This window comes from Salvelinus alpinus, chromosome 11 (assembly GCF_045679555.1).
Source record: "Salvelinus alpinus chromosome 11, SLU_Salpinus.1, whole genome shotgun sequence".
Lineage (NCBI taxonomy): Eukaryota > Metazoa > Chordata > Actinopteri > Salmoniformes > Salmonidae > Salvelinus > Salvelinus alpinus.
This window is the reverse complement of record NC_092096.1, coordinates 64,346,898-64,371,157: the sequence shown is the minus strand read 5'-3', so window position 1 is coordinate 64,371,157 and position 24,260 is coordinate 64,346,898. Positions and strand designations below refer to the sequence as shown.

At 45.2% G+C, this 24,260-nt stretch overlaps 1 protein-coding gene across 3 annotated transcripts in view; it reads right to left on the bottom strand.

The window, feature by feature from the left end:
* Positions 1 to 24,260, bottom strand: part of LOC139534674 (VPS10 domain-containing receptor SorCS2-like) — a 451,135-nt gene that overhangs the window by 208,384 nt on the left and 218,491 nt on the right. The gene's annotated exons all lie outside the window — the stretch shown is intronic.

Genomic DNA, 24,260 nt, shown 5'->3' with positions numbered 1-24,260 from the left:
TTTAAAAATCGGACATGTTGGCTTGATTCACAAGATGTGTACCTTTCATATGCTGTATTGGACTTGTTAATGTGTGAAAGTTAAATATAAAAAAAAAAAATAGATTTTGAATTTCGCGCCCTGCACTTGAGCTGGATGTTGTCATAGGTGTACCGGTGTCGGGCTGCAGCCATAACAGGTTTTAAACATGTTGAGCACTGGCTACGCTGCGTGTTGGTCCGATCCCTGCTACACTCTCTCTTCTCGTGAAGAGAGGGAAGGCTGCCGTTACAAAGTTGATGTTAAATAATTAACTCCACGGAAAATGTTGGGCTAGGCTACTTTGAAGCAAGGTAAGACATACCTCATAATATGTATTCAAACGTTCCAGATTCAAACAATTAAGTATATGTTTCCAAAAATACATACTGCCTCCAGCTCATTGCAAACTGGTGTGTGAGACACTGAGGAAGCCTGCCTTCCGTTGTCTATTCATTCGCTGTTTGAGATACTGTAGCAGCAGCTGGCGGGCCATCTGATAGTTTCAGCTCAAAGGCTCTGTGTCTGTATGCTGTACGCATGTGATAAATCAGATACATAACCAATATACTGCATACACGTGCCAATTTAATTACACTAAATTATACATGCATGACCAGTCCAATGTATTTCCTTCGACTGGTATTTCCATCAATGAAGAGGCTAAAAAGCATTACTTTGCAATGGGGATATTCTTCTTCTACTGGACAATTGGCCGGCGACAAATTTATTTATTTTCTTTTCTATTTTTCTATCGGCCAAAAGCCGGCTATTACTGGCTAATGGAAACCCTGGTGACTACCTTATTGGGAATCAACAGACACCAGAGACTCTAGTGTCTACCGTATTGGGAATCAACACACACCAGAGACTGTATAGTGTCTACCGTATTGGGAATCAACACACACCAGAGACTGTAGTGTCTACCGTATTGGGAATCAACACACACCAGAGACTGTATAGTGTCTACCGTATTGGGAATCAACACACACCAGAGACTGTATAGTGTCTACCGTATTGGGAATCAACACACACCAGAGACTGTATAGTGTCTACCGTATTGGGAATCAACACACAGCTCCAATTAGGACTGCAGAGAGACAAGCGCACACACACACTCTTTCTCTCCCACTCTCTTTCTCAGCTTTGGTGTTTACCAAACGAGAGCAGAAATGAACATATTTATTTTAACCTCACAAAGTGGTCTGCGGAATGGGACACCAGGTGAGCTTCTAAGCGTCCGAGCTGCACAGTTATCTCCCTCCGTCTAGCTGAGGCATGACAACATCATGTCTCAGACAGGACAAATCTCACGCCATTTCTTTTTAGATCCTTTCATCACGTCTTGCTCCGGTACAAGTTGTTCAGCTTGTAAGATGACAATCCAGGATAACAGAAACTTCCAAAACTATAAAACTCTACAAAAACAACCTCAGCGTCCGGTGTATCTAGTTCATGTCTGTCAAGAAGCTGATCTATTTATCTGCTCTAGACTCTGGGAGTAGCAGACAGACTGTCTCAGTTGAAGGAGGCTCAGTCAGACAGAAGATATGAGGACAGATCCCGTCTGTCATGTCAGTCACATCTCTGGCAGCATTGAAGCTCCAACTCTTTTCAAGGAGGAAGTGAGATAGTTTTGAGAAAGGCTCCTTCATGGCCGGAGAGTGTTTGTCCCACTGTCTGACACTCTCCACCTCTGTCAGACCCCCTCAGTGACGCTACCAGGAATAGTGTGTGCACATTCATAAAAATTCACTGCACCCCTTTTCCCCCCCCCCCTCCCTCTTCACACCCTTCACTGCCACCTTTGCCGCCCCCTCCCACTTCACACTCTTCACTGCCACCTTTGTTCCAAGGACTGTTGCGGTGACCATAGGTAATTAGGCTTCTCCAAGCTCTGATGCTGTTGATGGTCCTTAGTAGCCTAACAAACTTCTTAACTGCCTGGTACTCAGCACTCCATTGTCGCTCTAATCACTCTGACATCAATGCAAATGTGTTCGAAAATCTAATCAAACACTTTATGAGAGCCCATGAGCTCATGTTGCGCAACATTTCTATAGGCTATGCAATTGTTCTAGAAAACATAATTATGGCCTCTACTAAAAAGAGGAGTATCAGCTTACTATAGGCTAGGCCTACTATATTTATTTCTCAACTTTCCTAATATTAAGCACATTGCTTATATTTACAACAGGAGTATAGCCTACCTGGCTGGCATGAAAATTAACCACGAGGAAAAGTGTCCTCCATTCGTTATTTAAGTGCATAAACATATTTTTTCCAGCTGCCCGTGTTTGGAGACAGGTGCATGATAATGGTCCATTCTAAATCAAAACTAATTTCACACATATATTATGTAGTATATATAAAGACAAGATAAATCACGAATAGTCTGATGGGTGACAATATTTTTGCGACTTTTTCAAATCATAGTCGCGCACCTCATGTAGCCTAGCCCATAGTCCTACAGTATATTAAGCACATGAATCTGCTTTTTTTTATTTTTTATTTTTTTATTCCTCCTTTATTTAACCAAGTAGGCCAGTTGAGAACAAGTTCTCATTTACAATTGCGACCTGGCCAAGATAAAGCAAAGCAGTGCGACACAAACAACAACACAGAGTTACACATGGAATAAACAAACGTACAGTCAATAACACAATAGGAAAAAATATCTATATACAGTGTGCGCAAATGAGGTAAGATTAGGGAGGTAAGGCAATAAATAGGCTGTAGTGGCGAAGTAATTACAATTCAGCAATTAAACACTGGAGTGATAGAAGTGCAGAAGATGAATGTGCAAGTAGAGATACTGGGGTGCAAAGGAGCAACAAAAAAAATAATAATATGGGGATGAGGTAGTTGGATGGGTTATTTACAGATGGGCTATGTACAGATGCAGTGATCTGTAAGCTGCTCGGACAGCTGATGCTTAAAGTTAGTGAGGGAGATATGAGTCTCCAGCTTCAGTGATTTTTGCAATTCGTTCCAGTCATTGGCAGCAGAGAACTGGAAGGAAAGGCAGCCAAAGGAGGTGTAGAGCCTAAGTGGCATATATAAGCAGCGCGTGACTTTCAAGTTTGGGGAAGATCACCTTTATAATAAAAGCATTACATGCTTAATCACATTTGCGGTCACTTTTGACACAGGTGTTTTCCCGCTAATTGAACATTAGCGCTTATAGCCTACTGCCATGTGCGCATTGCTGCATTTATAATGTGAAGAAATAGCCTAATAGGATATAAACATTTTAAGATAAACATTCAGATCTGTGGTGTCACCCATATTGTGTAAAAAGGTTTTTGTTGATGCTAGTGGTTGTATTAATTTGGGATTTATCATGTCCCCAACTGTCTCAGATTATGTTTGGAATATTTATTTCTAGCACAGAATAGAATAGGTCAACATTTGTACTATGGGGGATAGTAGATTGACATAGGCTAGCGGTTTTGCTGTTCGTTAGGCCTACTCATCTTGTTGCCTGACGAAAAGTAAATGTGGACAGTTCTTCCAATATCTTCAATATGCACTTCGGAATTGGATAAGGACGCGCGCAGTTGCTCCCACGATGTGTCTGTCTTCACTTGTAGCCTGTGAGAAAAGACCCAATCACGTGACAGAGCGCACACAACTCAGGGAGAAGGGCACAACGGCCAGCGGCCGCAAAATACATGTTTTTTTTAGGGTGCATAACGGCCACACAAAGGGGATGCTGCCGTGAAATTCGAGGATTTATCAAGTGCTTGTCGAATTGTGAATGCAAGACTGATGAAGTGTGTACAATCTACGCAAAAAAAAACAAAGCAGAGCTCATGTCTTTCAAGCGACTTTTTCAAATTATCATTAGAGTCTCATCATGCAGCCTTACAATGTATTAAAAATCAAAACATATAGCCCAACGTTTGTAGAACAACTAAAGTCACATTAATAACTCTAAATGAAGCATATAGGAGGACCTGTTTCTTTGTTAACCGCTCAACACAGAATAGCTGCATGCGCGCACTCCCTCAAATCGTTTGGAGAAAATATCCTTTCTATTTTATTCAGCTTTGTTCAATTGTATTCTTCATACTATAAAATAATGGCATGGAATTCTAATCAAATCTTGTCTGCTAAATGAACTAGTGTAGCCCACAGCCATTTGGCATAGCCACATCAGGACCAAACATAAGAACAACTCAGAGTATGCTACTCTGTTCTTCTGAAATAGACTATATTTTCTTCATATCATGTTTCTTTAGACCTGTCTAAAATAAATAATTGATTTATTGTGAAGGTGTAGGCTATATTACATGGATTTTTTAGACTTTAAATTGTAGATGTTCCACATGTCTGCATCAGTGGCTTGTAGGCTGTGTGGAAGCCAGGAGATGCTAAATGTGTTTATGTTAATTAACGGTCAAGTACCGTGAGACTGACAGTTATTTGCTTGACAATCACCGGTTGACTAAATTTCGTGACCGCCACAGCCCTATCTGTACCCTACTCCCCCATAATGGAACAGAGACAGCTGTTGATGCACACCATTTTCTGACACTCCTCAGGGCTTCTGGGTAAACCATGCTACAGTACAGTACGTGTCCGAAATGGACCACAGCCTACAGATACCATCACAATATCACTATATATTGGGCCTCTTTCTCCCTCTCTCCCTTTCTCTCCCACTCTCTCACTCTCTCTCGCTCACATACAATGTGAATGGCTAAGTGACAGTGTTGGGGACAGAAAAATAACAAGAGTCCTCTATTTGGAAACCAGGCTAACCTAAATGCACTTTGTCATCCCTGCAGTGAGACATCAACCAATGATATTCCCCCTGAAACCATTTAGGAAAGCTGTCAGGAATATGAAGTGTCACTGGTGTCACTCTGTGGGGAAAATTGCCAATTTTCTAGACTAAGCTAGGCTCTTGTAAGATGCAGTCTAGTCATATAGTGGTAAAGTATGACTTTGTATGACTCTGACCCTCCCTGTTTATTTGACTGCCCATTTTTTTATCGACTTCTAGCTTCTGGCTTCTAGCCTCTAGCACCATGTTCCCCAACTGGCAGACCGCGGGGCAGAATTTGGCATGCAGGTAGTTTATTTGCCCCCCCCCCCCAGGTGTTTTTCTAACTTCTAGCCTCTAGCTTCTAGCCTCTAGCCTCTAGCTTCTATCCTCTAGCTTTTAGCTTCTAGCCTCTAGCTTCTAGCATCTAGCTTGTCGTTTCTACACTCTAGCTTTTAGCCTCTAGCTTCTAGTTTCTAGGCTCTAGCTTTTAGCCTCTAGCTTCTAGTTTCTAGGCTCTAGCTTTTAGCCTCTAGCTTCTAGTTTCTAGGCTCTAGCTTTTAGCTTCTAGCCTTTAGCCTCTAGCTTCTAGCCTCTAGTATAGTAGCGTTTAGCCACTAGCTTCTAGTCTCTAGTATCTAGCTTCTAGCCTCTAGCCTCTAACCCAAGGTTCCCCAACTGGAGGCCCACGAGTAGGATTTGGCCTGCAGGTGGTTTTATTTGCCCCCCAGGTGTTTTTTGTAAATGTTCATTGACTGTAAAACATCAGGAAATCAGCTCCAAGTGATTTTAATTTTGGAAATCTGTTCCCAAGTATTCCCACACATAAGAGAGACACGTGATCGTACACAAATGTAAGCAAGGTTTGAAATGATTATACTTTAGTCAAATATTAAATCTGTTTAGGCTTCTTGTGGTCAATTTGCAGTCTACAGTATTTTACAACGTATTTGTAGTTATATTCTGGACCCACGATTATCCGCTCAAGAAAAAAAATGTCCTGGGGCTGAATGTAGTTGATGATCCCTGCTCTATCCTCTAGCTTCTAGCCTCTAGCTTCTAGCCTCTACCCGCAAGCCTCTAGGCTCTAGGCTCTAGGCTTTAGCTTCTAGCTTCTAGTTTTTAGCTTCTAGCCCCTAGTCTTCAGCATACAGCCTCTAGCCTCTAGTTTCTAGACTCAAGCTTCTAGACTCAAGCTTCTAGACTCAAGCCTCTAGCTTTTAGCTTCAAGATTCTAGCCTGTAGCTTTTAGCCTCTAGACTCTAGCTTGACACTTCTAGCCTCTAGCTTTTAGCCTCTAGCCTGTAGACTCTAGTTTTTGGCATCTAGCTTCAAGCTTCTACCCTCTAGCTTCTAGACTCTAGCTTCTACCCTCTAGCTTTTAGCTTCTAGTTTCTAGCCTCTAGGCTCTAAACTCTAGCCTCCTAGCTCTAGTCTGTAGAATCTAGTCTCTAGAATCTAGTCTCTAGAATCTAGGCTCAAGGCTCTAGCATCTAGTCTCTAGCATCTAGTCTTTAGTCTCTAGTCTGTAGTGTCTAGCCTCTAGTCTGTAGTGTCTAGCCTCTAGTTTCTAGGCTCTAGCCTCTAGGTTATAGGCTCTATTCTCTAGTCTGTAGTCTCTAGGCTCTAGTGTCTAGCCTCTGTTCTAGACTCTGTTCTCTGTCTAGGCTCTAGGCTCAAGCCTCTATCCTCTATCCTCTAGGCACAAGCCTCTATTCTCCAGACTATTCTCCAGACTCTATTCTCTAGTGTCTAGGCTCAAGCCTCTATTCTCTAGCCTCTATTCCCTAGAGTCTAGGCTCTAGCCTCTATTCTCTATCCTCCAGCCTCTATTCCCTAGTGTCTAGGCTCTATTCTCTAGGGAGGCTCTAGGCTCTAACTCCAGTCTCGCTGCAATGCAAGAAAATCCCCCCCAAAATATAAATTTTCTAGTTTGAGATCTTGGGTTTTCATCACTTCTCCTTTCTTACCCTCACTTTTTCATTCTCTCCACTCTCCCCTTTCTCTCAACTCCCAAGCCATAGAATTAGGAAAAGATAAGTGAAAAATTGAGAGATGGAGACAGAGAGGGGGATCGAAGCACAGAGAAACAGAGAGAGAGAGAGAAAGAGAGAAAAATAGAGAGGGGCAGAAAGAGAGGGAGAGAGAGAGAGAGAGAGAAAGTTTTGAGTTTGTATAGATCACATAATTATCCTCAGGCTGGCTGCTGGCTGCCTCACTGAACTGAGCTGTGCTGAGGAGGGGTGGGGGAGGGGGGTATTGGATGAGTGGATGAGGCAGTAGGACTGGCTTTGAGGGAGAATCTCTATCGATCTATTAATTCGCCGTCATTATCTGTCTGCCCTGCCTGTCTGCCTGCCTGTCTGCCTATCTGTCTGCCTGGAAACACAACAAGCTGAGGATCTCCCATCCATCCCTCATAGCAACAATGTTACAGCACAGCCATTGGAACACACAGTATACTGGAGAGAGATAGGAATATACAGCTTTACTGCAGGATACTGTGCACTGGAGTCTGCATGAACTCACTGCAGCTAAAGCATTTTTACTGTTTCTGTTTATTGTTTAGTTATTTAGTATTCTATCCCCTCCCTCTTCCCCCTTTTAGAGTATTTGCTGTTTCAGCTACACAACAGGACGGTCTCCCCCCTCATGCCTCTTTCTCCCCCGTATCGGATCAGTAACTAGGGGTTTTAGGGTCACCTTATTGAACTGCCCTCTCCCTACTTATCCACACACACACACACACACACGCGCACACGCACACGCACACACACACACACACCTTTCTACTCCACTTCCTCCCAGTCACGATCAATCAATTCATGGTGTCTGGCTCAGGGTCTCACTGCAGCAGTTAGCAAGGAAGAGGAGGGAGAGGAGAGAAGGAGAGAAGGAGGGAAGGAGGAGGGAGAGGAGAGAAGGAGGGAAGAAGGAGGGAGAGGAGAGAAGGAGGGAAGGAGGAGGGTGATGAGAGAAGGAGGGAAGGAGGAGGGAGAGTAGATAAGGAGGGAAGGAGGAGGGAGAGGAGAGAAGGAGGGAAGAAGGAGGGAGAGGAGAGAAGGAAGGAAGGAGGAGGGAGAGGAGAGAAGGAGGGGGAGAGGAGAGAAGGAGGGAAGGAGGAGGGAGAGGAGAGAAGGAGGGAAGGAGGGGGAGAGGAGAGGAGGGAAGGAGGAGGGAGAGGAAGAGAATGAGGAGGGAGAGGAGAGAAAGAGGAGGGAGAGGAGAGAAGGAGGGAAGGAGGAGGGAGAGGAGAGAAGGAAGGAAGGAAGGAAGGAGGAGGGAGAGGGAGAGAAGGAGGGAAGGAGGAGGGAGAGGAGAGAAGGAGGGAAGGAGGGGGAGAGGAGAGAAGGAGGGAAGGAGGAGGGAGAGGAGAGAAGGATGGAAGGAGGGGGAGAGGAGAGAAGGAGGGAAGGAGGAGGGAGAGGAGAGAAGGAGGGAAGGAGGAGGGAGAGGAAGAGAATGGGGAGGGAGAGGGAGAGGAGAGAAGGAGGGAAGGAGGAGGGAGAGGAGAGAAGGAGGGAAGGAGGAGGGAGAGGAGAGAAGGAGGAGGGAAGGAGGAGGGAGAGGAGAGAAGGAGGGAAGGAGGAGGGAGAGGAGAGAAGGAGGGAAGGAGAGGAGAGAAGGAGGGAAGGAGGAGGGAGAGGAGAGAAGGAGGGAAGGAGAAGGGGGAGGAGAGAAGGAGGGAAGGAGGAGGGAGAGGAAGAGAGCATCATACAAATAGTCTCTATTGTGATGTTAATATTTATGGCAGTGTTAGTGCAGGATGGAAGACCCTATAGATCAGAAGGGTGGCATACAACACACGGGGAGAGATGGCAGGAGGAGAAAGGGAGGGGAGGAGAGGAGGGAGAGAGGAGACGAGGGGAAGAGCAGGGGGAGAGGAGGGGGAGAGCAGGAGGAGAGCAGGAGGAGAGCAGGAGGAGAGGATGGGGAGAGGATGAGGAGAGCAGGGGGAGAGCAGGGGGAGAGGATGAGGAGAGGGTGAGAAGAGCAGGAGGAGAGCAGGATGAGAGGATGAGGAGAGGAGGAGGAGAGGATGAGGAGAGAGGATGAGGAGAGGATGAGGAGAGCAGGAGGAGAGGATGAGGAGTGGATGAGGAGTGGATGAGGAGTGGATGAGGAGAGGATGAGGAGAGGATGAGGAGAGGGTGAGAAGAGCAGGAGGAGAGCAGGATGAGAGGATGAGGAGAGGAGGAGGAGAGGATGAGGAGAGAGGATGAGGAGAGGGTGAGGAGAGCAGGGGGAGAGCAGGAGGAGAGCAGGAGGAGATGATGTGGAGAGGAGGAGGAGAGGATGAGGAGAGGATGAGGAGAGCAGGGGGAGAGGATGAGGAGAGGATGAGGATGAGGAGAGGATGAGGAGAGCAGGGGGAGAGCAGGAGAGGATGAGGAGAGGACGAGGAGAGGACGAGGAGAGGATGAGGAGAGGATGAGGAGAGCACGGTGAGAGCAGGGGGAGAGGGGGAGAGGAGGAGAGCAGGGGGAGAGGGGAGAGCAGGGGAGAGGATGAGGAGAGCAGGTGGAGATCAGGGGGAAAGGAGGGGAGAGCAGGGGAGAGGAGGGTTAGCAGGGGGAGAGGAGGGGAGAGCAGGGGAGAGGATGAGGAGAGCAGGGGAGAGGATGAGGAGAGCAGGTGGAGATCAGGGGGAGAGGAGGGGAGCAGGGGGAGAGGAGGGGAGAGCAGGGGTAGAGCAGGGGGAGAGGAGAAGGAGAGGGGGAGAGAAGCGGGAGAGGATGAGGAGAGGATGAGGAGAGCAGGGGGAGAGCAGGAGAGGATGAGGAGAGGATGAGGAGAGGATGAGGAGAGGATGTGGAGAGCAGGGGGAGAGGAGGAGAGCAGGGGGAGAGGAGGGGAGTGCAGGGGAGAGGATGAGGAGAGCAGGTGGAGATCAGGGGGAGAGGAGGAGAGCAGGGGGAGAGGAGGGGAGTGCAGGGGAGAGGATGAGGAGAGCAGGTGGAGATCAGGGGGAGAGGAGGGGAGAGGAGGGGAGAGCAGGGGTAGAGCAGGGGGAGAGGAGAAGGAGAGGGGGAGAGAAGCGGGAGAGAATGAGGAGAGGGGGAGATCAGGGGGAGAGGAGGAGAGAGGGAGAGCAGGGGAGAGAGAGGAGGAGAGGCGGGGGAGAGGATGAGGAGAGGTGGAGAGGAGGAGAAGGGGAGAGGATCTAGTTGATGATCCCTGCTTCAGTCTCTAGCCTCTAGCTTCTAGCCTCTAGCTTCTAGCCTCTAGCTTCTAGCCTCTAGTTTCAAAGGAGAACTGGAACATGCTGTCGTACACGTCGATCCAGAGCATCCAAAACATGCTCAATAGGTGACATGTCTGGTGAGTATGCAGGCCATGGAAGAACTGGGACATTTTCAGCTACCAATGATGATGGCAGCAGATGAATGGCACGACAACGGGCCTCAGGATCTCGTCACGGTATGTATCTCTGTGCATTCAAATTGCCATCGATAAAATGCAATTTTGTATGTTGTTCATGCCGTGTGACAAAACTGCACATTTTAGAGTGGCCTTTTTTTGTCCCCAGCACAAGGTGCACCTGTGTAATGATCATGCTGTTTAATCAGCTTCTTGATATGCCATACCTGTTAGGTGGATAGATTATCTTGGCAAAGGAGAAATACTCACTAACAGGGATGTAAACACATTTTTGCACAACATTTGAGAGAGATAAGCTTTTTGTACGAATGGAACATTTCTGGGATCTTTTATTTCAGCTCATGAAACCCAGGGACCAACATGTTACATGTTGCATTTATATATTTGTTCAGTATAGTATCCTAACAAAGCCATCTACATCCCATTAGAGATTTCAAAGTGCTTGTTTTAATGTAATTACCAGTCTGTTTAAGCTGGGGTTAAAGGCCTGTCAGCCTGTTTCAGTCAATGCAACCAGCTCTCCAAAATTGAAAGGATATGGTTCAATTTGGCCACTCGCTTTAATCTGCTTGGGATTGTTATAAAGCGTTTGGCAGATGGTTATTTTTAGAAGCTAAGGCTAATATTGGAGAACTGGGCCAAAATGACTGTGTTATGTCAAACTTAATAAATGTAGCTAACAATCACAACAGCTTTTCGTAGACACACAACTGAATGGATCAAATACCTTTGTTTATTTTTAGAAGCTAAGTCTTATATTGGACAACTGGTGCCAAAAGGACTGTGTGTTATTTCCAAACCTAATCAACGTAACAAGCGGCCACAGCAGCTTTTCGTAGACACACAACTGACTGAATGGATCAAACAGCACTTGATCATGTAACAGTCGGTCGAACATAACTTGAGCTAAATGGATCACTCATTGTAGTAAGGCACGCAATGGCATAATAATGTAACTGCAATAATCAGCATTCTCTCCCTACCTACCACCAGATAGCACTGTGAGCCTATCCCCCGTCTATGAGCCAATGGTATATTCCCCTGTATTGATCTGTGAGAGAATCTAGTTCAGGTCAATCCATTTATCCCTGTCATGGGACTATGTGTGACACAGTGTTGATTACAGAGTCCCCAACACACCGCGGGACACACACACACACACACACATAGTCGCCTACCTCAGATACAAGTTAAATAGATCAATACATTACCAGGCCTTTAGGTCCCACCATGGACAGGACAAACCTTATCATGGGTTTCACACTGTATCATCATCTGAATTCATTGAGCGTTAGCTACTGTAGCTAGCAATCAGATCTATGGAGTTGTAGATGTGGTATCTTACTGTATTTGGTAGCGCTACTCATTCTTATACGGAAGAAAATGTAGCATTAAGACCTGCGTATATTAGGTTTTCTGAATCATTCCAGAATCATTCCAGAATCATTCCAGAATCATTCCAGAATCATTCCAGAATCATTCCAGAGTCATTCCAGAGTCATTCCAGAGTCATTCCAGAGTCATTCCAGAATCATTCCAGAGCCTCTGGATTGGGGATTCCAGCCCTTGGGATAGGCTAGTAGTAAAATGATCAAGATGATTCTAGTTTTACACTATAACATAGGATGGAGCAGTCATGAAGAACCAACCGTTCTCTGTTTGACATACAGGCCCAGGCTCACAGAGGCTTAACATAGCTTTTGATACGTCCGGACATGTATGGAGAATCCCCATAGCCGTCAATAGCCTTGAACCAGTAATCATCTAGTAAGATTTAGCTATACCCTAGCATCTGACTGATCTCAGTTCACCGTTCCCCATGCTCCCCTGCCTCTTTATCTCTCCCAGAGCAGGTCCCAGACCAGTGACTGTAGGCCTGAGATGAAAGCAATGCTGATTCTCTATGTCCATAGGCCACAGCTGTGACTTCATAGGGATGGAAGGATGGAAGGGGAGTGGAGAGGGAACAGAAACAAGGGATTGGTTGGGCCTCCTTTTGGTCACCTCATGGGTTTAGCTGGTGCAGCTTACAGCCTTCAGATAGGCTCCTCCCCCTTGTCAAGCAGGGTGAAACTGTGTTCTATATTCATGTCAAAGGTCATCATGCTTCACGGTTGTAGAACGTCACATTTTCTAGTTTAAAAAACGATATAAGAAATATAGGCATGTTTCTAATGAAATAGGCCTTGATAGCTCATCTCCAGTGTCTCTCTCTCTCCCCTAAACACAGCTAACACCAACGGCAAGGTCAGAAATGAGAAAGAAAAAGTGTTCATAGGAGCTGACATTTCCCTAGACTTTCCAGGAAATGACACTGGACTGGAAGACCTTCTCACTGAGAGTATTGGCAAACTGCATGGGAAAGAAACTGCATGGGAAGTGAACTACATGGGAAAGAAACTGCATGGGAAGTGAACTACATGGGAAAGAAACTGCATGGGAAATAAACTGCATGGGAAATAAACTGCATGGGAAGTAAACTGCATGGGAAGTAAACTGCATGGGAAAGAAACTGCATGGGAAGTAAACTGCACGGGAAGTAAACTGCATGGGAAGTAAACTGCACGGGAAAGAAACTGCATGGGAAATAAACTGCATGGGAAATAAACTGCATGGGAAATAAACTGCATGGGAAGTAAACTGCAAGGAAAATAATCTGCACGGGAAATAAACTGCATGGGAACCAAACTGCATGGAAAAGAAACTGCACGGGAAATATACTGCACGGGAAAGAAACAGCATGGGAAATATACCGCATGGGAAGTAAACTGCACAGGAAGGAAACTGCACGGGAAGTAAACTGCATGGGAAAGAAACTGCACGGGAAAGAAACTGCACGGGAAAGAAACTGCATGGGAAATATACTGCACGGGAAGTAAACTGCACGGGAAGTAAACTGCACGGGAAGGAAACTGCACAGGAAATAAACTGCACGGGAAGTAAACTGCACGGGAAGTAAACTGCACAGGAAGTAACCTGCATGGGAAATAAACTGCACAGGAAATAAACTGCACGGGGAGTAAACTGCACGGGGAGTAAACTGCACGCGAAATAAACTGCACGGGAAGTAAACTGCACGGGAAATAAACTGTGCGGGAAATAAACTGCACGGGAAGTAAACTGCACGGGGAGTAAACTGCACGGGAAGTAAACTGTACGGGAAATAAACTGTGCGGGAAATAAACTGAACGGGAAGTAAACTGCACGGGAAATAAACTGTACGGGAAGTAAACTGCACGGGAAATAAACTGCACGGGGAGTAAACTGCACGGGAAATAAACTGCACGGGAAGTAAACTGCACGGGGAGTAAACTGCACGGAAAATAAACTGCACGGGAAGTAAACTGCACGGGAAGTAAACTGCACGGGAAATAAACTGCATGGGAAGTAAACTGCACAGGGAGTAAACTGCACAGGAAGTAAACTGCACGGGAAGTAAACTGCACGGGAAATAAACTGCACGGGAAGTAAACTGCACGGGAAGTAAACTGCACGGGAAGGAAACTGCACAGGAAATAAACTGCACGGGAAGTAAACTGCACGGGAAGTAAACTGCACAGGAAGTAAACTGCACGGGAAGTAACCTGCATGGGAAATAAACTGCACAGGAAATAAACTGCACGGGGAGTAAACTGCACGGGGAGTAAACTGCACGCGAAATAAACTGCACGGGAAGTAAACTGCACGGGAAATAAACTGCACGGGAAATAAACTGCGCGGGAAATAAACTACACGGGAAGTAAACTGCACGGCAAATTAACTGCACAGGAAATAAACTGCGCGGGAAATAAACTGCACGGGAAGTAAACTGCACGGGAAATAAACTGCACGGGAAGTAAACTGCACGGGGAGTAAACTGCACGGGAAATAAACTGCACGGGAAGTAAACTGCACGGGAAATAAACTGCACGGGAAGTAAACTGCACGGGAAATAAACTGCACGGGAAGTAAACTGCACGGGGAGTAAACTGCATGGGAAATAAACTGCACGGGAAGTAAACTGCACGGGAAGTAAACTGCACGGGAAATAAACTGCATGGGAAATAAACTGCACGGGGAGTAAACTGCACGGGAAGTAAACTGCACGGGAAGTAAACTGCACGGGAAATAAACTGCACGGGAAATAAACTGCACGGGGAGTAAACTGCATGGGAAAAAAACTGCACGGGAAGTAAACTGCACGGGAAATAAACTGCACAGGAAATAAACTGCGCGGGAAATAAACTGCACGGGAAGTAAACTGCATGGGAAGTAACATGCACAGGAAATAAACTGCACGGGAAGTAAACTGCATGGGAAATAAACTGCATGGGAAGTAACCTGCACGGGAAGTAACCTGCACGGGAAATAAACTGCACGGGAAATAAACTGCACGGGGAGTAAACTGCATGGGAAATAAACTGCACGGGAAGTAAACTGCACGGGAAATAAACTGCACGGGAAGTAAACTGCACTGGGAGTAAACTGCATGGGAAATAAACTGCACGGGAAGTAAACTGCACGGGAAATAAACTGCACAGGAAATAAACTGCGCGGGAAATAAACTACACGGGAAGTAAACTGCACGGCAAATTAACTGCACAGGAAATAAACTGCACGGGAAATAAACTGCACGGGAAGTAAACTGCACGGGAAGTAAACTGCATGGGAAGTAACCTGCACGGGAAATAAACTGCATGGGAAGTAACCTGCACGGGAAGTAATCTGCACGGGAAATAACCTGCACGGGAAATAAACTGCACGGGGAGTAAACTGCACGGGAAGTAAACTGCACGGGAAGTAAACTGCACGGGAAATAAACTGCACGGGAAGTAAACTGCACGGGGAGTAAACTGCATGGGAAATAAACTGCACGGGAAGTAAACTGCACGGGAAGTAAACTGCACGGGAAGGAAACTGCACAGGAAATAAACTGCACGGGAAGTAAACTGCACGGGAAGTAAACTGCACGGGAAGTAACCTGCATGGGAAATAAACTGCACAGGAAATAAACTGCACGGGGGGTAAACTGCACGGGGAGTAAACTGCACGCGAAATAAACTGCACGGGAAGTAAACTGCACGGGAAATAAACTGTGCGGGAAATAAACTGCACGGGAAGTAAACTGCACGGGGAGTAAACTGCACGGGAAGTAAACTGCACGGGGAGTAAACTGCACAGGAAGTAAACTGTACGGGAAATAAACTGTGCGGGAAATAAACTGCACGGGAAGTAAACTGCACGGGAAATAAACTGCACGGGAAGTAAACTGCACGGGAAATAAACTGCAAGGGGAGTAAACTGCACGGGAAATAAACTGCACGGGGAGTAAACTGCACGGGAAATAAACTGCACGGGAAGTAAACTGCACGGGAAATAAACTGCACGGGAAGTAAACTGCACGGGGAGTAAACTGCACGGGAAATAAACTGCACGGGAAGTAAACTGCACGGGAAGTAAACTGCACGGGAAATAAACTGCATGGGAAGTAAACTGCACGGGGAGTAAACTGCACGGGAAGTAAACTGCACGGGAAGTAAACTGCACGGGAAATAAACTGCACGGGAAATAAACTGCACGGGGAGTAAACTGCATGGGAAAAAAACTGCACGGGAAGTAAACTGCACGGGAAATAAACTGCACAGGAAATAAACTGCGCGGGAAATAAACTGCACGGGAAGTAAACTGCATGGGAAGTAACCTGCACAGGAAATAAACTGCATGGGAAATAAACTGCATGGGAAGTAACCTGCACGGGAAGTAACCTGCACGGGAAATAAACTGCACGGGAAATAAACTGCACGGGGAGTAAACTGCATGGGAAATAAACTGCACGGGAAGTAAACTGCACGGGAAATAAACTGCACGGGAAGTAAACTGCACGGGGAGTAAACTGCATGGGAAATAAACTGCACGGGAAGTAAACTGCACGGGAAATAAACTGCACGGGAAATAAACTGCGCGGGAAATAAACTACACGGGAAGTAAACTGCACGGCAAATTAACTGCACAGGAAATAAACTGCGCGGGAAATAAACTGCACGGGAAGTAAACTGCACGGGAAGTAAACTGCATGGGAAGTAACCTGCACGGGAAATAAACTGCATGGGAAGTAACCTGCACGGGAAGTAATCTGCACGGGAAATAACCTGCACGGGAAATAAACTGCACGGGGAGTAAACTGCACGGGAAGTAAACTGCACGGGAAGTAAACTGCACGGGAAATAAACTGCACGGGAAGTAAACTGCACGGGGAGTAAACTGCATGGGAAATAAACTGCACGGGAAGTAAACTGCACGGGAAATAAACTGCACGGGAAGTAAACTGCACGGGGAGTAAACTGCATGGGAAATAAACTGCACAGGAAATAAACTGCACAGGAAATAAACTGCGCAGGAAATAAACTGCACGGGAAGTAAACTGCATGGGAAGTAACCTACACGGGAAGTAATCTGCACGGGAAGTAAACTGCACGGGAATTAACCTGCACGGGAAAGCCCCTAAGGGGTTAAGTGCTGCACACTAGTATGTGACTTGAAAATGACTTGAATTATTTCAAGATTAATCTCAAATGAAGGAATGGGGTGGACATACCCCAGTATCATGGCTGTCATATCTTGTGGAATGGGAACAGTAGATAGCAGGGGGAAAATAACACCCTTTTATCTGAAAGCCTAAGGCGGGGCCCATTTTAAATCTCTGCTCCAAGAGATGTCAACACCAGGTCTCAATTAAGGCCCATAACTACATATTGTACTTTCTCTGCCACAACTATGTAGGCTATGCTCAAAGGGCTTCCCTTTCAAGTAAATGTATAGCCAAGAAGGTCTGGATTAGTATATATTTCAACAAGGGTTTTGGCAGTGGAAACGAATGAAATATGAAATAAGCTAGTTACTCTCCACAGCACTGGGCAAATAGGGGGAAGAAACTCCAAACACTTTCTCAGTTCATTTTCTCAATCTGCCTAGAAGGTCAAATGCCATTAAAATGCGTCTCCTTTCACTGCTTTTGAACAGATTCCACCATAATTTTCTTCATAATTGCCTGCGCGGCTCCTCTACCGTGAGATAATGCTGGACAAAGGAGGAAAATGTATTTTAGAGGAAAATTAACCAATTTTAAAAAATGGTCTTCTTTCCATTAAAGTTTTCTATCGAGTCGAGGAATTACAATAGAGAGAGTCAGATAGCAATCTGGCCAGGCATAATCAGCCTGCTATTTGACTGTCCATCATAGAAAACTATATGATACTGTCTGTCCAAATGAAAGGAGACTGTTTCCTCTCAGTTCCTCTGTTTCTGTATCTTTCTGTCTCTGACGCTTCTTCCTTTCAGTTACTCTCATCCCCCCTCCCTCTCACCCCCCTCCCTCACTCTCAACCCCCTTCTCCTTCACTCTCTCACCCCCTCCCTCCCTCTCACCCCCCCACCCTCCCTCACTACCTCTCACCCCCCCTCACTCCCTCTCACCCCCCTCCCTCACTCTCAACCCCCCCCCTCCCTCACTCTCTTACCCCCTCCCTCCCTCTCACCCCCCCTCCCTCCCTCCCTCTCACCCCCCACCCCTCCCTCACTCCCTCTCTCACCCCCCCCCCTCCCCCCCTCCCTCCCTCCCTCCCTCCCTCCCTCTCACCCCCCCTCCATCCCGCCCTCTCACCCCCCCCCCCCCCTCCTTCCCTCACTCTCTCAATGTACAAATGGTTAAAGTACACAAGGGAAAATAAATAAGCATAAATATGGGTTGTATTTACAATGGTGTTTGTTCTTCACTGGTTGCCCTTTTCTTGTGGCAACAGGTCACAAATCTTGCTGCTGTGATGGCACACTGTGGAATTTCACCCAGTAGATATGGGAGTTTATCAACATTGGGTTTGTTATCGAATTCTTTGTGGATCTCTGTAATCTGAGGGAAATATGTGTCTCTAATATGGTCATACATTGGGCAGGAGGTTAGGAAGTGCAGCTCAGTTTCCACCTAATTTTGTGGGCTGTGTGCACATAGCCTGTCTTCTCTTGAGAGCCAGGTCTGCCTACGGCGGCCTTTCTCAATAGCAAGGCTATGCTCACTGAGTCTGTACATAGTCAAAGCTTTCCTTAAGTTTGGGTCAGTCACAGTGGTCAGGTATTCTGCCACTGTGTACTCTCTGTTTAGGGCCAAATAGCATTCTAGTTTGCTCTGTTTTTCTGTTAATTCTTTCCATTGTGTCAAGTAATTATCTTTTTGTTTTCTCATGATTTGCTTGGGTCTAATTGTGCTGCTGTCCTGGGGCTCTGTGGGGTGTGTTTGTGTTTGTGAACAGAGCCCCAGGACCAGCTTGCTTAGGGGACTCTTCTCCAGGTTCATCTCTCTGTAGGTGATGGCTTTGTTATGGAAGGTTTGGGAATCGCTTCCTTATAGGTGGTTGTAGAATTTAACGGCTCTTTTCTGGATTTTGATAATTAGTGGGTATCGGCCTAATTCTGCTCTGCATGCATTATTTGGTGTTCTACGTTGTACACAGAGGATATTTTTGCAGAATTCTGCATGCAGAGTCTCAATTTGGTGTTTGTCCCATTTTGTGAATTCTTGGTTGGTGAGCAGACCCCAGACCTCACAACCATAAAGGGCAACGGGCTCTATGACTGATTCAAGTATTTTTAGCCAGATCCTAATTGGTATGTTGAATTTTATGTTCCTTTTGATGGCATAGAAACCCTTCTTGCCTTGTCTCATAGATTGTTCACAGCTTTGTGGAAGTTACCTGTGGCGCTGATGTTTGGCCAAGGTATGTATAGTTTTTTGTGTGCTCTAGGGCAATGGTGTCTAGATGGAATTTGTATTTGTGGTCCTGGCGACTGGACTTTTTTTGGAACACCATTATTTTGTTCTTACTGAGATTTACTGTCAGGGCCCAGGTCTGGCAGAATCTGTGCAGAAGATCTAGGTGCTGCTGTAGGCCCTCCTTGGTTGGTGACAGAAGCACCAGATCATCAGCAAACAGTAGACATTTGACTTCATATTCTAGTAAGGTGATTCCGGGTGCTGCAGACTTTTCTAGTGCCCGCGCCAATTCGTTGATATATATGTTGAAGAGGGTGGGGCTTATGCTGCATCCCTGTCTCACCTCACGGCCCTGTGGGAAGAAATGTGTGTGGTTTTTGCCAATTTTAACTGCACACTTGTTGTTTGTGTACATGGATTTTATAATGTCGTATGTTTTACCCCCAACACCACTTTCCATCAATTTGTATAGCAGACCCTCATGCCAAATTGAGTCAAAGGCTTTTTTGAAATCAACAAAGCATGAGAAGACTTTGCCTTTGTTTTGGTTTGTTTGGTTGTCAATTAGGGTGTTCAGGGTGAATATGTGGTCTGTTGTACGGTAATTTGGTAAAAAGCCAATTTGACATTTGCTCAGTACATTGTTTTCATTGAGGAAATGTACGAGTCTGCTGTTAATGATAATGCAGAGGATTTTCCCAAGGTTGTTGTTGAAGCATATCCCACGGTAATTATTGGGGTCAAATTTGTCTCCACTTTTGTGGATTGGGGTGATCAGTCCTTGGTTCCAAATATTGGGGAAGATGCCAGAGCTAAGGATGATGTTAAAGAGTTTTAGTATAGCCAATTGGAATTTGTTGTCTGTATATTTGATCATTTCATTAAGGATACCATCAACACCACATGCCTTTTTGGGTTGGAGGGTTTTTATTTTGTCCTGTAGTTCATTCAAGGTAATTGGAGAATCCAGTGGGTTTGGTAGTCTTCAATAGTTGATTCTAAGATTTGTATTTGATCATTTATATGTTTTTGCTCTTTATTCTTTGTTATAGAGCCAAAAAGATTGGAGAAGTGGTTTACCCATACATCTCCATTTTGGATAGATAATTCTTTGTGTTGTTTGTTTAGTGTTTTCCAATTTTCCCAGAAGTGGTTAGAGTCTATGGATTCTTCAATTACATTGAGCTGATTTCTGACGTGCTGTTCCTTCTTTTTCCGTAGTGTATTTCTGTATTGTTTTAGTGATTCACCATAGTGAAGGCGTAGACTGAGGTTTTCCGGGTCTCTATGTTTTTGGTTGGACAGGTTCCTCAATTTATTTCTTAGATTTTTGCATTCTTCATCAAACCATTTGTCATTGTTGTTCATTTTCTTCGGTTTTCTATTTGAGATTTTTAGATTTGATAGGGAAGCTGAGAGGTCAAATATACTGTTAAGATTTTCTACTGCCAAGTTTACACCTTCACTATTACAGTGGAACGTTTTACCCAGGAAATTTTCTAAAAGTGATTGAATTTGTAGTTGCCTAATTGTTTTTTGTTAGGTTTCCAAACTGCATTCCTTCCATCTATAGCATTTCTTAATGTTACTCAGTTCCTTTGGCTTTGATGCCTCATGATTGAGTATTGCTCTGTTCAAGTAGACTGTGATTTTGCTGTGGTCTGATAGGGGTGTCAGTGGGCTGACTGTGAACGCTCTGAGAGACTCTGGGTTAAGGTCAGTGATAAAGTAGTCTACAATAGTACTGCCAATAGATGAGCTATAGGTGTACCTACCATAGGAGTCCCCTCGAAGCCTACCATTGACTATGTACATACATAGCATGTGACAAAGCTGCAGGAGTTGTGACCCGTTTTTGTTGGTTATGTTGTCATAGTTGTGCCTAGGGAGGCATATGGGGGAGGGAATGCTGTCACCTGCAGGCAGGTGTTTGTCCCCCTGTGTGCTGAGGGTGTCAGGTTCTTGTCCGGTTCTGGCATTTAGGTCGCCACAGACTAGTACATGTCCCTGGGCCTGGAAATGATTGATTTCCCCCTCCAGGATGGAGAAGCTGTCTTCATTAAAGTATGGGGATTCTAGTAGGGGGATATAGGTAGCACACAGGAGGACATTTTTCTCTGTTAAGATAATTTCCTTTTGAATTTCTAGCCAAATGTAAAATGTTCCTGTTTTGATTAATTTAATGGAGTGAGTTAGGTTTGCTCTATACCAAATTAGCATACCCCCTGAGTCCCTTCCCTGTTTCACACCTGATAGTTTGGTGGATGGGACTACCAGCTCTCTGTAACCTAGAGGGCAACCAGTGGGTCCGTCTCCTCTATACCAGGTTTCTTGGAGGATGACAATATCTCTATTTCCGATTTCTTTGGTGAAGTCCGGGTTCCTGCTCTTTAGGCCAAAGGCAGATGACCTCAGGCCTTGGATATTCCAGGATGATATAGTGAAGGCTTTGTGTTCCATAAAGTGTCCAATGTTGTTGGTCGTGTGGTTTGGCCTCAGGCCAGTAAGTGTCAGCAGAGCCTGCTGTTTGGCCTCCATCTCTCTCTCTCTCTCTCACCCTCCATCTCTGTCTCTCTCTCTCACACCCACACCCACACCCACACCCACACCCACACCCACACCTCAGTGTGTGAATAGAGGTCTCCCTGTACAAGGTTATCTTCAGGCAGTAAAACTCTCTCATCTTCTCTGTCAGTTCTCTGAGGATAGGGGTTTATCATTCACGCGTGGCTGGGCCAGTCACACGTCCACCACACCACCTAAAAGAAGCTTCCCGTACTGGATCAATGACCTGTCATCCAGCCGATGTTAACAAAACCTGTCTACCTCCACAGAATTGACGGATACTGTTCATTTCAACCTAGCCTGACCTGGAATCAAATAGTATGTGTTTTCTTTCAAGTACTTTGCTTGATTTAGCATGCCTGGCAAAATCAAGCTGGGAGGATGGTCCCAAAAGTGCAAAACCCCACCCAACTGGCACTCAAGGCAGACTCAAGCAAATGCTTATGTGAAGGATTGTAAATACATTTGAACCCAGGTCTGACCCAAATACACATCTAGAGACAGTCTGCAATGTCCGTGGTATCCTTCTCTACTGACACCAAGCTTCACAGTATCAACTACAGACTAATGTTACATCTGCAAGTCTATTTAGAGGCTATTTAGAGGATTTGTGTGTTGAAGAGGCTATTTAGAGGATATGTGCGTTGAAAAGGCTATTTCACAAGTCCTCAACTGGCAGCTTCATTAAAACCTCTTAGGGCTAGGGGGCAGTGTTCGGAAGTTCGGATGAATGACGTGCCCAAAGTAAACTGCCTGTTACTTAGGCCCAGAAGCTAGGATATGCATTGGATAGAAAACACTCTGACGTTTCTAAAACTGTTAAAAACTTTTGAGGTCACAGGCCATTTCAACGCTAGTCTATGGGATATACAAATAAATAGCTCCCAGATTGCAGTTTCTATGGCTTCCACTAGATGTCAACAGTCTTTAGAAAGGGTTTCAGGCTTGTTTTTTGAAAAACGAATGAGTATTGTAGTTTTTCCAAGGTGTCTCTCATTAGAAAAGTAGTCTTGTTGCTCACGTGAATGAGGTGCGCTCTTCGTTATTTATCTTCCCTTTTGAACATACTATTTTCCGTCTTAAATGTAACTGTTTATTTAGATATTAGAGTACCATGGGATTAATTACAAACATCGTTTGATTTGTTTGGACGAACTTTACCGGTAACTTTTTGGATTTGTTTGTGTGCATGTTGAATGAGTGGATTACTGAAATCAAAGGCGCCAACTAAACAGACTTTTTGGGATATAAAGAAGGACTTTATCGAACAAAACAACCATTCATTGTGTAGCTGGGACCCTTGGGATTGCAAACAGAGAAAGATCTTCAAAGGTAAGTGATTTATTTTCTCGCTATTTGGGATTTTGTGACACCTGTGCTGGTTTGAAAAAGTATTTTGATGTGGGGCACTGTCCTCAGATAATTGCATGGTATGCTTTCGCCGCAAAGCCTTTTTGAAATCTGACAACGCGGTTGGATTAACAAGAAGTTAAGCTTTTAAATGATGTAAGACACTTGTACATATGTTCATGAATGTTTAATATTACAATTTTGTCATTTGAATTTGGTGCTCTCCAGCTTCACCGGATGTTGTTGATTTTGATCCAGCTAGCGGGATCCGTGCGCTCAGAGGTTCATTAAATAGTACTCGCAAAACACCCCTCTCAACGTCAACAGTGAAGAGGCGACTCCGGGATGCTGGCCATCTAGGCAGAGTTGCAAAGAAAAAGCTATATCTCAGACTGGCCAATAAAAATAAAATATTAAGATGGGCAAAAGAACACAGACACTGGAAAGAGGAACTCTGCCTTGAAGGCCAGCATCCCAGAGTCACCTCTTCACTATTGACGTTGATACTGGTGTTTTGCGGGTACTATTTAATGAAGGTGCCAGTTCAGAACTCAGGAATGATGGTTGCTGATAATAGGCCTCTGTACGCCTATATAGATATTCCATTAAAAATCAGCTGTTTCCAGCTACAATAGTCATTTACAACATTAACAATGTCTGCACTGTATTTCTGATCAATTTTATGTTATTTTAATGGCCCAAAAAATTGCTTTTCTTTAAAAAACAAGGACAAGTGACCCCAAACTTTTGAACGGTGGTGTACATCTTTGCAACATACACATGGCATGCAAGCACTTTCAGATGCACTCACACGTACACACACACACACAAACACAGACACAATGCTACACTACAGCAGTGGTTGGTCTTTCACTAAGAGGAATCCCCTCATGCTAACCCTGGGGTGTGTTAGAATACCAAGCTGAGCCTATTACCAGTCTGTCAGAAGACAGACACTCACAGTCAGGACCCCAGAGACATTAATCTCCCCCTGTCCACTCAGCTCTCTGTCTCTCTGTCTCTCAGTCAGTCTCTCAGTCAGTCTCTCGCTCTCTCGCTATTATAGGAAATTATGATGACTGTATTCCCAGGCAATTAACCGCTACCGATGTCTCGCCCCCAATCATTGTGAAAATGTGTGTATTTGCGTGAGCATGACCCTGGAGGATGAGTCAGTGAGTCCCAGCTGAATGTGTGGAACGGAGGGTATGGACGATTCACTTTGTCTAATCTTCTCAATCTCTTATTGATTAAAGCCCCAGGCCCAGGGGATAACATCAGCTGATTGGACGAGCTGCCACGGCGGGCGGAACAGGGAAATGAGAAGCAGGTTCAATCAAATCTCTCATCCTGACGTAATCTTTAAGAGTGGAGTGCCCTCACTTTCTCCTAAACTTTGTGTTTCATAAACTCTGTCTAAAATCATGTCAC